Consider the following 14,286-nt stretch of genomic DNA (forward strand, 5'->3'; position numbering starts at 1 on the left):
ACAGGCTGGGCAGAGAATGGATTGAGAGCAGCTCCGAGGAGAAGGACTTGGGGGTGCTGATTGATGTTAAAGCTCAACATGAGCCAGCAGTGAGTGCTTGCAAGACAGAAACCAAACCACATCCTGGGCTGCATCAAAAGCAGCATGGCCAGCAGATCAAGGGAGGTGATTCTGCCCCTCTGCTCTCATGAGACCCCATCTGGAGTACTGTGTCCAGCTGTGGGGTCCTCAGGACAATGAAGATACTGAGCTTTTGAAGCGAGTCCAGAGGAGGCCAGAAAGATGTTGTAGCACCTCTACTGTGTTGACACACTGAGTGAGTTGGGGTTGTTCAACAAGGAGAAGAGGCAGCTCCGGGGAGACCTGATAGCACAGTGTGTAAAGGGAGCCTACAGAGAAACTGGAGGGGAGCTGTTTATCAGGGAATGTAATGATTGGACAAGGGGTAATGGGTTTGAACTAAGAGAAGGAAAATTTAGATTAGACATAAGGAAGAAATTCTTCACCGTGGGTGTGGTGAGGCCCTGGCACAGGCTGCGCAGAGAAGCTGTGGCTGCCCCCTCCCTGCCAGTGTTCAAGGCCAGGCTGGATGGGGCTTATGGGCAGGTCTCCCTCCCAATGGCAGGGGTTTGGAACAAAGTGTCTAGGAGAGCTCTTCCAACCCAAACATTTTATGATACGATGTTTTGTTTGCTCAAAGGGCATTTACAGCTCTGAGGTGTGCAATTGGAAATGAGGCCCCCTCCTGCTATGTCCTGTGCAAACATGCTGGAAGGTATTTCCACACAGTTCTTTTAAAATTTTACTGGCTGTTAAGTAATTATTTTACTTGGGCACTGGGATTATCAGCAAAGCCTAAAGAAAGATTGGGAGATGCAACATTGCCTAACCCATCCGCTCGAAGATGACTCAAAGTCACAAGATTTGTTTAATATACATAAAATATTGGGCTGCTTCTTAATTTGCAGTCTTGCCTGGAGGTTCATCTTTTTCAGCTTTAGATCTTTAACCAGGCTGATGAAAGACTGCTTTCATGAAGGGAGTTGAAGGTCATATTTAGTCTTGTTCATGTGATCGCATGAGTTAGCCTTCAGAAAGACGCTCCAGATATTACGTTATGTAGCAGCATGGAATAGCATTATTGTCCTTTAAAATTGCTTTGCAGCACTGGGGAGAGATGGTATTTCTAGCAGTTCTTCCTAAGAATATGAATAGCCCTTGCTTTATTCTCAAGGAATGATAGTGAATCTTCATTATAGCCACAGGGAGATGATTTTGCAGCATATGGGTGTAAAACATTTCTTAGAGCTGCATGCTTGTGTGTGGATGAAGGCTTCCTGAGTAAATGCCCATGTTTCTTTGGGAGCTGCATATGTGTCAAAGCAGGGCTTGCGAAATACCAGCCCTGATTCACGTGCTCTTCAGGCTAAACCAAATCAGACAATGATAGATTAGATTGATGTACATTAATTTATTTCCCCTTAGTGGAGTGAAATTTGTGTGTCTACATCATCTGTCGCTTCTTATCATTGTTCAAAAGATAATAAAGTACACTTACACACCAGAAAGTGGTGTGTCAGGAACTTGTCTTGGCACATGGCCAAAATAACAGGGAAGACAGAGTAACTCCAGATGGAAAGTGGGGTAAGGGTCTTCTGTTCAACTGTGGTCTCATCTATAAACTTTATCTACTGTAGCCAGACCCAGTTACCCTGGCCTAATGGCTGGCTGGCTGAACCTGAGGTAAGCTCCCCGTTGGTTTGAGGGGCAGAGGGGGAGGTTGGGGTGAGTTCTAGTTTAAGGGTATGTTAAAGAGCCTGAATTTCTTTAAATCCTTATGGACAGAAGTGAATGGTAAGGAGAAAAGCAGGCTCCAGTTTTATGGATGGGGAGACTTATAATCAGGGTGATGTAACTTTGTTTGGGTCACATCAGAGCCCTCCTCAAAGCAGGGCTTAGAATGCAAGACCCCCTGGCTCCTTGTCATGGTTTATTCATGCCCACACGTTTGTGTAAGCCAGGAAAAAAATCTGTGTGAGGGAGAGAGGAAGCTGATTTATTTTTGACCTGTGCTACTATTTCACAACCAGTCTGTGGCCATGTCTGCAAGTTTTCAGACACATAGGGTTCAGTTCTCCATTTTGGTAAGCAGAGTGCAGGTCCAAGCCTGAGGCTCTGTACACACCTAGACGTATTCTAATCTCGGATACATAGTGCCAGATCACATGAGCAGTCTCAAGTGACACAGGGACCTTTCTGACTGCTGAGCCCACATGGCATGATCTGTCCCCTGCAGTGGGAAGAGTAAGCAACAGGTAGCCACGTTATTCCTAATGCCAGCAGAGAACAGCCCGTATCCCAGGTCAGTTTTTCACAGGTGACAAGTGAGTTGCTTGGGTGGGAAAATTGGACTGACAGTTCTGACCTGTCCTGGTTCCAGCCAGGCCAGAGGTACCTTCCCCAAGGAGTCAGCACAGGTGAGCTGAGCTGGCCACCGGTGTTTCCACACCATGTGACATCAAGCCCCCCAAAAGGGGCTGGTTTGATGTGGCTCCAGGATGGGCTGAGTGTCCTGTTGGCTTGGTAAGTGTGTCGTGTTCCTCCCACTGGTTGTGTATATTCTTTCATGAGTGCTGCTGCTGCTGTTGTTTCCCCAGAGCGTCCCAGGACACTGCCCTCTCCCCACCCTGCTGTTGCCATTGTCTGCCCCTTCTCCTCCCCGTCCCACCAGGGCGACAGGGAGGAGTTGAGTGTGAGTAAGCAAGCTAGTGGTCCCTGGTGCTCAGCTGCTGCTGGGCTGAACCACATTGGTAATCGTTTTGGTGATGTGTTTATTATTTTTCTTGCCATTCAGGGAGCAAACATTATTATTAGAGAAATTCTGGAGTGTCTTGTTCTTTTTTTTCTCTTAATTCAGTCATTCTTCTAACACCTCTGTTCATGCACATTTTCCTCCTCTGTATATCCCTCTGTATATATATATATATTTTTCTTGACCCAGACAGACTGGGTAGTGCTTAGATCTGAAGGAAACATCATCAGGTATTTTCACCAGCAGTCTGATACATTGCAAGTGCGTAACCCAAATTAATGAAACTACAGAAAAGCAGGCTTTCCAAGCAGTGTTAGGTGTTAAGTGTAATAGTTTTTATGCCTTCTATCTCTGTTCATTCCACCTTGTTGTGGTCTTTTCTAGATGATCACTGCGTGTACTATAATTAGGGAAGTCTTCTGAATAGATGGAGAGACTTTATCTGCATTTCCCAGGGTAAATCCTGTGTCAGGGTCCCTCTTAAATAATGTAAGATTGAAAAACTGAAAGGAAGATGATTGAGACAGCTGCATCAGTTTGACTCAATCAGTTTACTTTAATCAGTGCAGATACCATTTTGTGGGCTCTTTCCTAAGTCATAAACAGCTGAAGCTGATTCAGTCTAATTAAGTCAATTCAGTCTGATTAAGTCAATTCCAGATCATCAGTTTACAGAGGCAGATCTACTTTACCTGAATTGCTACAACCAAGTCAGTGAGTAGACCCAGATTTTGACCAGCTGGCCATGTCCGTGGAGCACAAGGATCATTGTTGAGATTCTGAAGGGGAAGAAACAAGCATCTGTTATGATGAATTTGCACTTTCCCATTTGTGCCACAAGGAAAGAGATATTGATCAAAATTGAAAGAGTGCTGGAAAAAAATAATGGATTGGATCAACTGTGTAAAGATGTCTTTCCTTCTCCATCATTGGCTTTGGGAACAGCTTGCTGCTGAAAGGTAAACCTTTCCCTTTTTGCAGGAGAGATGCTGTGTTTGGTGCTTTGTGGAAGACTTCAGATGCTACAGTTAGAGGAGATGTGTTTGGGCCACTGATGGAGGAACTGAGAATCTTCCTGACTTGCCCGATGTCTGCTGTAGAATATCTAATGTTATCATGGGGTATTTCATAATGGCAGAATGTCTTTGGGAATAGCGTGTGCATGAAATGATTTGTGGGTACTTGTGTTTCATTGACTAGAAATGTTCTGAGTGGTGTTATAGGGTATTGCAGGAATAATGCCTATAGCTGGAAGGGACCTTGTGGAAAATGACCGTGACTGCTGACTTGAATGAAGCTTTGTAAACAATGAGAAATGTAACAGCAAAATAACAATTTAAAAAAAAACCCAAACACCAGAACTAAGAAAGATATAGCTCCAGAGGGTTTTCTTATGTGATACTTACATAATTATCACATGCAAGTTTAACAACATATGGCTTTGAATGCTAAAAGCCTTATTTTCATGCTGCCCTCTATTTGTGTAAAGGCTTGGGAAAGGGGGCTTGCCCCCAGCATTTTAAAACAAAGTCTACAAAGCAGAGGAAAGAGATGCTTATGAGATCAGGAGAAAACTCTCACTACTGGGAAAAATAAGAGCATGGTACAGTAATATACTTGATTTTAAAAAGAAAAGAACCAAGAATTCCTGTGTGAAGTGTTTGCAGAGGAGCACAGCAACCAACCCAGGCTTTCTGCTCACCAGCTCCCAGCAGTGCTAGCTGGTACAAGCCTTGCTGGTTGCAAACTTTCAGATGCTGTTTCAGTGCAAACCGTCTTCCAGGTAAAAGGTAATTAAATGAATTGCCAGTTCTTGAAGCATTAATTAATACAAGACTGGAAGAACTCCAAATGCTTTTTGGCAGTGGGCTCTTCACTAAGAGGTAGGTTGTGGAGGCAGTACTTGCCTACTTGTGTATCTATGGATCTTGCCTCGAGGTGCACAGCACAATAGGAATTAATTTGTGAAGCCAAACAGTGCTGAAGACCCAGTGCTATTTTTTAAGGAGGTTAACCTGGACTGACTGCCCTTTAAGCAGCTGGAGCTCCCAGGGTGAGCTTATGGAGCGTGTCTTCCAATTTTGTTTTGCCCAAGAGAAATCCAGCCCATGCGCTCCGAAGCCGTTCTGCTATGTGAAACGCTGAATGTGGGAGCTATTAGGAGACTGTCTGAAAAGTGCCTTCCTGATTTTAACACAGAAGAGGAAGGGTGCCTGCACTAGCAACTGCCAACTACACTGAGGTAAAATAATAATGCAATATTGATGTTTTCATTTTATTACAAGACTCATTTATTAAGGTCACCGCAGGAGCATTGGCTGAAGTGGTTGGCTGTCATTAATGTCAGGGACTTTGTTGTTATCTATTTTCCCATCTTTCAGCCCAGATGAAATGTACTTTAAGGATGTATTAGAGGCTTGAGACTTTGTACCACCTCATTTTCTTCTGCTTTGTAAAAACCTGACACTTGGTCTGCTTGTTGTTTCAAAAGTCTTTTGGTGCTTTAGGTTAGTGGTGGTTTCAGAATTCTTTGGGTTATTTTTCTTTTGTATGACCTTTTATATTTCTTTCTTGGTTTTCAGATATAGTTACAGGCATTAAAATGTCTGTTGGAATTGTTCCTAACTATGATGATAGGTTGGGTTATTATCATGGGTTCTCAGAAGTCAAGGGCGATGTCAGACTGTTTTTAAAAACTGCATACTCATTTCCAGCTATGCTGGTGAGATCATCAGAAAAAACGGTTAAGTTCCAAAATTTGTTGTCTGAAGCTGGAGCTTTTAGCTGTGGCAGTGCTTTCAGTTTCACACGTGTCTAAATCAAGTATAAAACTCTTTTTGCTTAAATTCTGTGCAGCAAGGTTTTCACAGACACTGAACATTAGCGTGAAGGCTCTTTTGTCTGCCCTGGTGCTGCAGCAGTGGTACCTCTTGATGGTACCATCTTCCAGGACAGTGTTCAGTTATATACAGCACAGTTGTATATAGTGCACAAAGTGTTGACAGTTTTTGCAGGAGCACAAGAGGTCAGCTGTGTGAAGGATTGGCCTGAAATGAAAATTTCCTAAAGCTCCTAGCTAGTTTTAAAAGCAGCTCAGAGAAAATGGTTTTGAAAATAACCAGAGCTGGAAACACAGCTCCTGAAAATGTTATGCTGTAGGTCTGGCACTGACTGGCATTGCAGCAGGTGCATCATCCACCACACCAGCAATGATGCTGCTTTTGGGACAGAGTAGAAACAAAGCTTTAAGTGTGGGTGTGGTTGCAGTACCACATCAACAGGAACAGCAAACTTCAAGTAAAACAGATCTTTTAAAAACGTGACTGATAGGAGTAGAAGAGTTTTGCTTGAAAGTCTTTATTCAAATGTGTTCCAAGATTGGAGCTAAAAAACTTCAGACAAGCTGGGAACCTGGCTAAAAATGGAGAGTGGTGGGGATAGCACCGTGCAGGGCTGGCTTTTCAGGAGGGCAGATCCCTGGGATCAGGGGAGTTTCTTACCAAGTGGTTGAGGAATTGGACTGAAATCGGGGGTGTGAGTGGTGAAAGGAGGACCAAGGAAGGTGCAAAGCCTTTTGTACACGTGTTATTCTTTACATAGGGAGAAGAGAGGAAAGAAAAAAGAGATGCTGGAGGATGAGATGCCTGAAGAGGAAAAACTTAAGTATGGGAATGAGCACACTTTAGAGCAGGTCAGAAAGGAGGGAACTTGTTGAGAGGATGAGAAAGAGAACAAGACTGTTTAAAGGGCATCCTTGTGGAAAACAGTAACCCAAGATAAGACGTAGGTTGCAGGTCACGTGTGAGTAAACACAGACATCACAAATCAGTGCCACGGTAAGTCTAGATCTTAATTTGTGAAGTGCTGGCCTAGAATAGCTTTGCTAGACTTTTCGGTTGTTTTCATGTTCAACTGCTAAGAAACTTGTTGCCTACCAGCGCTACCGTTATTAAGAGACCTGATTTAAAACCGTAAGTGGCCCTATGGGAGGAGAGGGAGTAATGCATGTGGCTCCTTATGCCCGTGGAGTTGGCTATGTCTTCTGATTATATCTTGTGGGTTTATTACAGAGAGCTAAAGCATGATCCAGTAGATAACACAGATTAAGAAAAAGTTTAAGTTTTTTCTTGGTATCTGTAACTGGTTTTTTGTTTGTTTTTCTCTTTTTTTTTAAATGTCACCACTTTCTGTGTAGAAACCTTCAGAGCTGCTGCTTCACAGGCAAAGGAAGCAGGACTATTAACTTGAGTTTCAGGTTTAACATCAGTTTTCTCTCGGTTGGCTACTTCAAACTTTGGCCATTTGGCAGGGTTGATCAGTCATCTGCTGTGGATGTTGCTGGCAGATCCATACTGGAGTATTGTGTCCAGTTCTGGGCTCCCTGGTATAAAAAGCCAGGGATCTCCTAGAGAGAGTCCAGAGGAGGTCTACAAAGATGATTAAAGGAGTGGAGCATCTCCCCTATGAGGATAAGCTGAAAGAGCTGGGGCTGTTCAGCCTTGAGAAAAGAAGGTTAAGAGGGGATCTGATTAATGTTTATAAACATCTCAAGTGTGGGGCACAGGGGGCTGGCACAGCCAGCCCCTTTTCAGTGGTCTGTGGGGACAGGACAAGGGGCAATGGCCTCAAGTTGGAGCGCAGGAAGTTCCACACCAATATGTGGAAAAACTTTTTCACAGTGAGGGTGACAGAGCCCTGGGACAGGCTGCCCAGGGGGTTGTGGAGTCTCCTTCTCTGGAGATATTCAAGACCCGTCTGGATGCCTCCCTGTGCGACCTGTCCTAGGGAACCTGCTTTGGCAGAGGGGTTGGACCCGATAAGCTCTGGAGGTCTCTTCTAACCCCTACAGTTCTGTGATTCTGTGGTCCAAGTTCAAACAGAAGGGCTTGGGTTGTGAATCTGTCCTGGCAGCCATCAAGCCAAGGCTGTGTTGGCAAAACAAACTCAGTTTTGTCTGTTCATTGTAGTTCCCCCTCCCATCAGGAGGGGTATAGGGCGGCACCTGGTAAGAGCAGACTGAAAGCTGAGTTGTGGCAATTGTGTTTGACTCTTACCCTGGGTATTGGAAGTCAGCTGGGTCAAGTGGCACAGAACAGAACACTCCTGTTTCCTGAAGGTGTTTTCGTTTGTAGGAATCATTAGTGCAACTTCACACTTAGTAATTCAAGCAATGAAAACTGGGGTGGTTTCGTAGCCACTTACGTTAACAACATGTGCCAGTTATTTCCTTCTCAGGGAGTGAACAGGACTTAGACTAAGCGTGACAAACACTTATCAGGTCACCCCAGGAACATTTCTACAATTGCTTGGCAGCTCTTGAAAACCTAAGCTATGTGCTTTCCTGATTCAAAGTTTCCATGGTGAGCTCCCTTTTGCTACTGGTCACCTCCCCACCCCAACACATTCCCGTGCCTACTTGCACAGCACAGAGTGTTTCTCCTGTTATGCCCAACTGGCCCAGCCCTGCAACTGTTACACTATTAGATGCAGACATGGGCCATTACTGATTGTCCCTCCTTTGTTTTAGGGGATAGGGGGGTGGGTTGTTTGTCTTTTAGTGATTACATGTGAGCCAACTAAAACCAATTTTAAACCAAGATGCTGCAAATGCACCTGTAAATTTTCCTATAAAATTACAGCAATAACTACAAATGAGGAAACTTACAGTGCTGTGGTTTGTTTGTAGGCAGCTGAGGAACAGGACAACCAGATAAATTGATCAAGCACATTTCCTTAGTCTACAGATGAGCTATTTGTAATAATTAGGGTTCGATCTTTTGGTTTTTGCAAAAATAAATTATTGTCAGATTTGACAATTGACCGTATTGTGTTAAGGGATAAAAGACAGCAAGATAAACCATTAAATGCAGTTGAGCCTCCAGGCATATAAGCAAACAGCACAGAAAACTACCAATATAAGTGTGAATAAGTTTTGGTGGTGTTTGTTTCTTGATTTTCTAGAAGTGGTATATCATGGACTTTTTTTTTTCCCCATAGTTGATAAAGCACACCTATGAGTCCAAGTGTTAGTAAATGTGAGCCTGACCATCCTGCACAGGTGAAACCTGTACTGAAGTTGTAAAAAAAACCAAAAAAAAAGCAGCTTATTTAGCTGAAAGTAAGAACTAATAACAATCAGATTTGCTTTATCAACTGGGAGGGGGTTGGGAAGAAAGGTCTGTGGACTGGGTACCAATTATTTTGTTTCTTTTTGTTTTGTTTTTTGCAGTGGCAATTGCATTTTGTGTTCCTTTTCAGTGGGTGTAACTATCACGTGTACTAATCCAATGAGTACTTACTCCAAAGTGGAGCATCTTTTGTCCTTTTCTTTTTTCTTCAATAAAAATGGGTTGTTTAAGCCTCACAGTATAGCACTTAAACATATGCGTGGGACCAAAATTGTTTTAGACCACAGGCAAACATCAGGATGGGCAGATCTGCATTTTGTGTTTTGTTCAGTATTTAAATCAGCTTGGTTGTCTCCTTATTACCTCTGAGGACTGAGGAATATACTTCATCTTACCGATGTTAGTAGATAAAATAGTCTGATTCAGGCTATCTGTTGAATTTCAGTTTATGGTATTTTTGAGTTTAAGCAGTTATTTCCTAGTCAAAGTTATGGGTGGTGTTTTGTGGTTTTGTTTTGTTTTTTCCTGTTTAGCTTTGCTCAGTTTAATCAGCTCAACAGCCAAATGTTGCATCTTCAACATTTTCAGCAATTTTTTAGGGATCAGCTTTACTGAAGTAGTTAGGTGAAACCAGCTAGAACATTGGTCATAGTAGATATACTTTTGCAAATCTCCACACATGATTATTTTTTTCACTGTACTTTCAATCCTGTTTTTTCCCTTAAGTATCTTCTCATGGCAAAAGTTCCAGCCATTTTTGGAAATGGGTATTTTGAATCTCCAAACTAGCCACAGTAATACCTGCAGACAGTTGTTAATTACTTCTTGTGCAGACTTGTATTTGCCCACCTGTCTTTCCAAAGACACCATTCTGACACTTCCCAAACCAGAGGCAAGAATAAAGAACAGTAAATTCACGTTGCAGATAACTTTGCAAATCAGGAATTGTGTTCTCCTTCCAAACTGCAATGAAAGATAATTGCAAAGGTCTCCACAAAACAGCAATCTGAAAAATGTTGGCTTGCTGATTTCAACAAATCAGGGCTGAGGAGGATTAAGACAGTGCAGGCTTCCAGTTTCAAAAGCCTCTGAGTTTGCCATAGAAGCTGGTGCTTGTTTGTTTACTTTCAGCAGCCCATGTAGTGTGATGGCAGGAGAGGGAGGGGAGCACTGGTGCTTCTCTGTTTTCTAGACTACTGGGGAAAGGAATCTGAAAATTCTGAATGCTCCTTCCTGGGGGGGCTCCTGACATTCCTGACTTTGGAAAAAATTATGTGCTTAGCAGGCTGTCTGCAGGCCAAGACACCAGAAGTACTCCCCAAAATTCTGCTGAACTTCTGAGGAGCTCGATGAGCAAACCAGCAGAAGATTAAGCAGAATCCCAAGGGAAAAGTATGTCTTGCATTTGATTTAAAAGGAATTCCTTGAATGTTCTCTGACAGCTGTAATTGTGGCTGAGGGAAAGCAAGCAGTTTGCGTGACGATGGCCGAACATCACAAGGAGGTCACCAGCAGTGTCTGGCTGCAGAATCAGATCCAGCTAATACAAATCTTCTCACAGAGTTTCTGCCTCTTGGTGTTTCGTGGTGACATCAGGTCTGCACTGGCTTAAAATTAAAACTGAGGAAGGGGATCAGTTTTTAGCTGCAGCTTGTCCTGATCTTCTTATTCCTAAGCTCTGAAATGCTTTCAGGGTCATCTGACATCTGTCTGCAAGACCCATAGATCCCAGGAGTCAGACAGATCTGGACCATGATGCAACTGAATAGAACTGCAGTGCTGGCTCAACCTTTTTTTTTCCAGGCATTTTGAACATAGTTAGAAGTTCTTGTCCAATACCAGATAATGTTTGTTGCAAAAGCTAACTAAATCTGTGCAATGTCAGAAAACCTTTGCAATGCTTTTTGTTTGCTTATGTGTTTTCTTAGCCACCCTTCTTCTTTCCCCTCCTGTAACCTAGTCTTCTTCCTCTGTGTTTGCCTACTGGCCTGAAAGACCTGAAAAATCAAGATACGTGTCATTGTGGCAGCGGTTTGGTGTCTTGGCTTAAGACACATCTAGGCAAATTCTTTGAGGAAGGAAAGCAAATAATCTTGTTTCTTCCTAGCAAGAAATTTCCATTCAGAGTGGCACATTACACAATGCTCAGTTGCATTTATTTTGTGGAAGCTGCTTAGCACGGAAAGGCAATTTGACTATTTTCAGAAAGTTCTCTTAAAATATATCAGGTAAGCCCAGGTGACAAGTGATAGCTAAATTGGTGTTCAGGTTTTAGTAATCACTCCCTTTGCAGGCATTTTAGATGGGAGAAACCTGTTCAGAAAGCAGGCTGTGCTACCTACCACACCTGCTGAAACACTTGTTGAGAGCAAGGCACCGCAGGAGAAGAATCTCTTTTGGAAGAACAGCCTCAGGTTAGAGTAGAAAACTGGAAATGCTGGAAAAAGTATAGGCAGAGAAGCTCTGTCTGGGAAAGGTAAAGTGTTACTAGTCCTCTTCATGCTGAAAAGACTTCTGTAGTCCTTGATGTGACTTTTGCAAAGACCACCTCTGCTTCTGTTAAGAGATGAAGGGCGTGAGGCTACTGCGAGCTGTCAGCATCCTGTGCTGTTTGCCCCTTCTGGAAAGGTCAGAGGCTCCATCTTTCCGACAAATCAGACCTTTTGACTCGCAGTGCCAGTGTTTCAGTTTCTGCTCTCAAAATTCTCTGTCGCTGTTATATTCATAACATATAAGTCACTGTTTGTGATTGCTCGTCAGCAGCAGCGGCGCGGTAGCACTGCAGTTAATTGTCATGTTTGTTCCACGTGTTCATAACGCTTTAACATCAGAGGTGGGTCCTGGTTCTGGCCAGGCCAGAGCCACCCTCCCCAGGCAGCCAGCCCAGGTGAGCTGAGTCAGCCCGGGCTGTTTCCTCACCACCTGACATCACTCCCCCATAAGAGGGGCTGGTTGGGGAGGGGCACTCCTGGTGCCTCCAGGGTAGTCCTAGTGCGGCACTCTGTAATGACTGGCTCGGTAAGCACTCTCTTATCACTGGGTGTGAGTGCGATTGGCTGCTGGCTTTTTCCTTCCGTGGTACTTTTGTCAAACGCGCGGAGGCTCTGTCTCTCTCCTGGGAGTGATTGGGGCTGAACCACCACAAAGCATTACAAGATCATATCCACCTACAGGATGTGGACTCTACTGTTCGCTTTAGATCCGTCTTTCTGTCACCTAAAGGTATCTGTGCACTTTACAAAGTATCCTCTGACTTCTCAATTCAGCTCAGTGTTTGTTTGGTGTAGGGTTAGAAGGCTACTTCTAGCAGCTCCAGTACTGGGAAATACTTAAGAGCTATTTAAGTAGGATTATTTTGGGAGAAGACCAAAACACACACACACACCCCCGCCCCAAACTATTATGTATGCACATTGCAGTTGATTTGAATAGAGACTTCTAGATACTGTGTCACCCAAATTGCTTTAACTCGTGGTATAGCTGGCTAAACTGACACAGTGAGGCTGTTTTTCTGAGGTAATTTAATTCTGTAATTAGCTTTCCCTCTTCCTATATGCCTTCAGGGCAAGAATCAGGTCTGGTTCAGTTCTGTTCACAAGAAAGTGAAAAGGCCCTTTTGAAAACTGAGCTTCCCAATTACTAAAATAAAAAAGGAGAGGGGAAAAAGTTAAATAACTAAATTGGGGGTGGGAGAGTCAGAAAAATTTTGTTGACATAGGCAATGAGGTGGATTCTGTTCTCAGCTGTATTGATTGAAGTACAAGTTGATTCAGTGACACAAAGTATGGTCATAGCAAGTTCAACGACCAGCTTAAAAAGCATGAGTAATGATGCAAGCATCAGCTGTGTCAGGGAGAGGGTAACATGTTGTATTTCTGTAAGAGAAGGTGTGAGTTTGCAGCATCTTCACAGCTAGATCACTACAAACACTGGCCAGTTAGAAAAACCTGGGGTTTGTGCGTTTGTGTGTATTCTGACTTAGCCCTCCCGTGCTTTTAAGGGAAGAAGGAGAGAGGTGAAAGCCTGTAGGGCTTCAAATGATGCCCACTGTCTCTGGAGAATCTCCCACTGGTGAGTTTCCACCCACGTCCATTTATCCACCTCAACATACTATTATTTATCTGCTTTCTGAATCTCAGCTCCAGCTAAAGGAAGCCAAGTAGCAAACGGGGGTTCCTGCAGCAAGGCTGTGAAACCGCAGGGTCACTGTTGTGCTGGAGTCATGCTGAATGTATGCTGTTGGGGCTGCTTCCAAGATAGCTCCCAAAATAGGCACTGCACCCTGTGCTCCCGGCGGGGCTGGCTGCAGGGAAGGAGAGGGGCTAGCTGCACCTCTCTGTTAGGGTAAGGACAGAGCAGCGGTCTGGCTTCTGGTGCTGCTGCTGCTGCTGTGCTTTCAGAGCAGCTGTGCTCCATCCACAGAGGTGGGAAACCAGCACCCAGCGTTCTGGGTTCAACTCCACTGCCAGAAAAGCCCACGCTTAGTTAAGGATGGAGGTTGACTACGCCTGCAGTAGCCTGTAGCTGGTAGAGTGTACTTTATGCCTGTGCCAAAGGCAGCACGGGGGGGGGAAGGGGCTGTCTGAGCTGCCTAAAAGCTGCTGCCAGTGCTTTTAGCCTTTACCCAGGGAGAGCTGGCTGAACGGGTGAGACTCCTCTGCTGCGGCGCGGAAGGCTGGTTTGAATTATCTGTACAGCAGAATTTGGCTAAGTGCCACTGAGACTCTGGGTTGAAGACACTGCCTCTTTACACTGACTGCTGTAAAATTTCTGCTTTCATTCATTTTGAGTGGATCACCATTGTTTCCCTCCTTATAATACAGATACAGAGCGTGGGCAAAAATACCATGGAGGCAGAGGCAACAGGAGAGGCATCCTGAGTCTCATCCACTGAGAGTTGCAGGTACCTGTTTCCTTTATTTATGCCAATTAACAGTAAATGAGCAGGGCTTCTTCCTCTCCCCTCACCCCTCTGCTTCAAGACGGGTCACCCAGATCTCACTTACCCTTCTTGATATCACGTGTCCTTATGACTTACTGCAGTTTCCCTCTGTGATTTCTCACCGTGTTAACGAGTGCTCTCTAGGACCAGAAAGATCACTGATGTAATCAGATTCAGTCCTCCCACTACCTTGGGTAACTACATGTAACAGGTATGTGGGCATTTAAGTACCCTGAAATAGGTGCAAGAAAGGAAACTCGCCCCAGGCTCTGATTTCTTGCTGGTAGGCTTTGTCCCACAAGGTGGGGAAAACCCTAGAGATGGTACACCTATGCCCTTTTTTCCCCCCAAAAAAATATAAGTAAAAGCTATGTGACTTTGCATAGTTTCTTTTGCTTTGGGTT

This window comes from Gallinula chloropus, assembly GCF_964237585.1.
Source record: "Gallinula chloropus genome assembly, chromosome: 1".
Lineage (NCBI taxonomy): Eukaryota > Metazoa > Chordata > Aves > Gruiformes > Rallidae > Gallinula > Gallinula chloropus.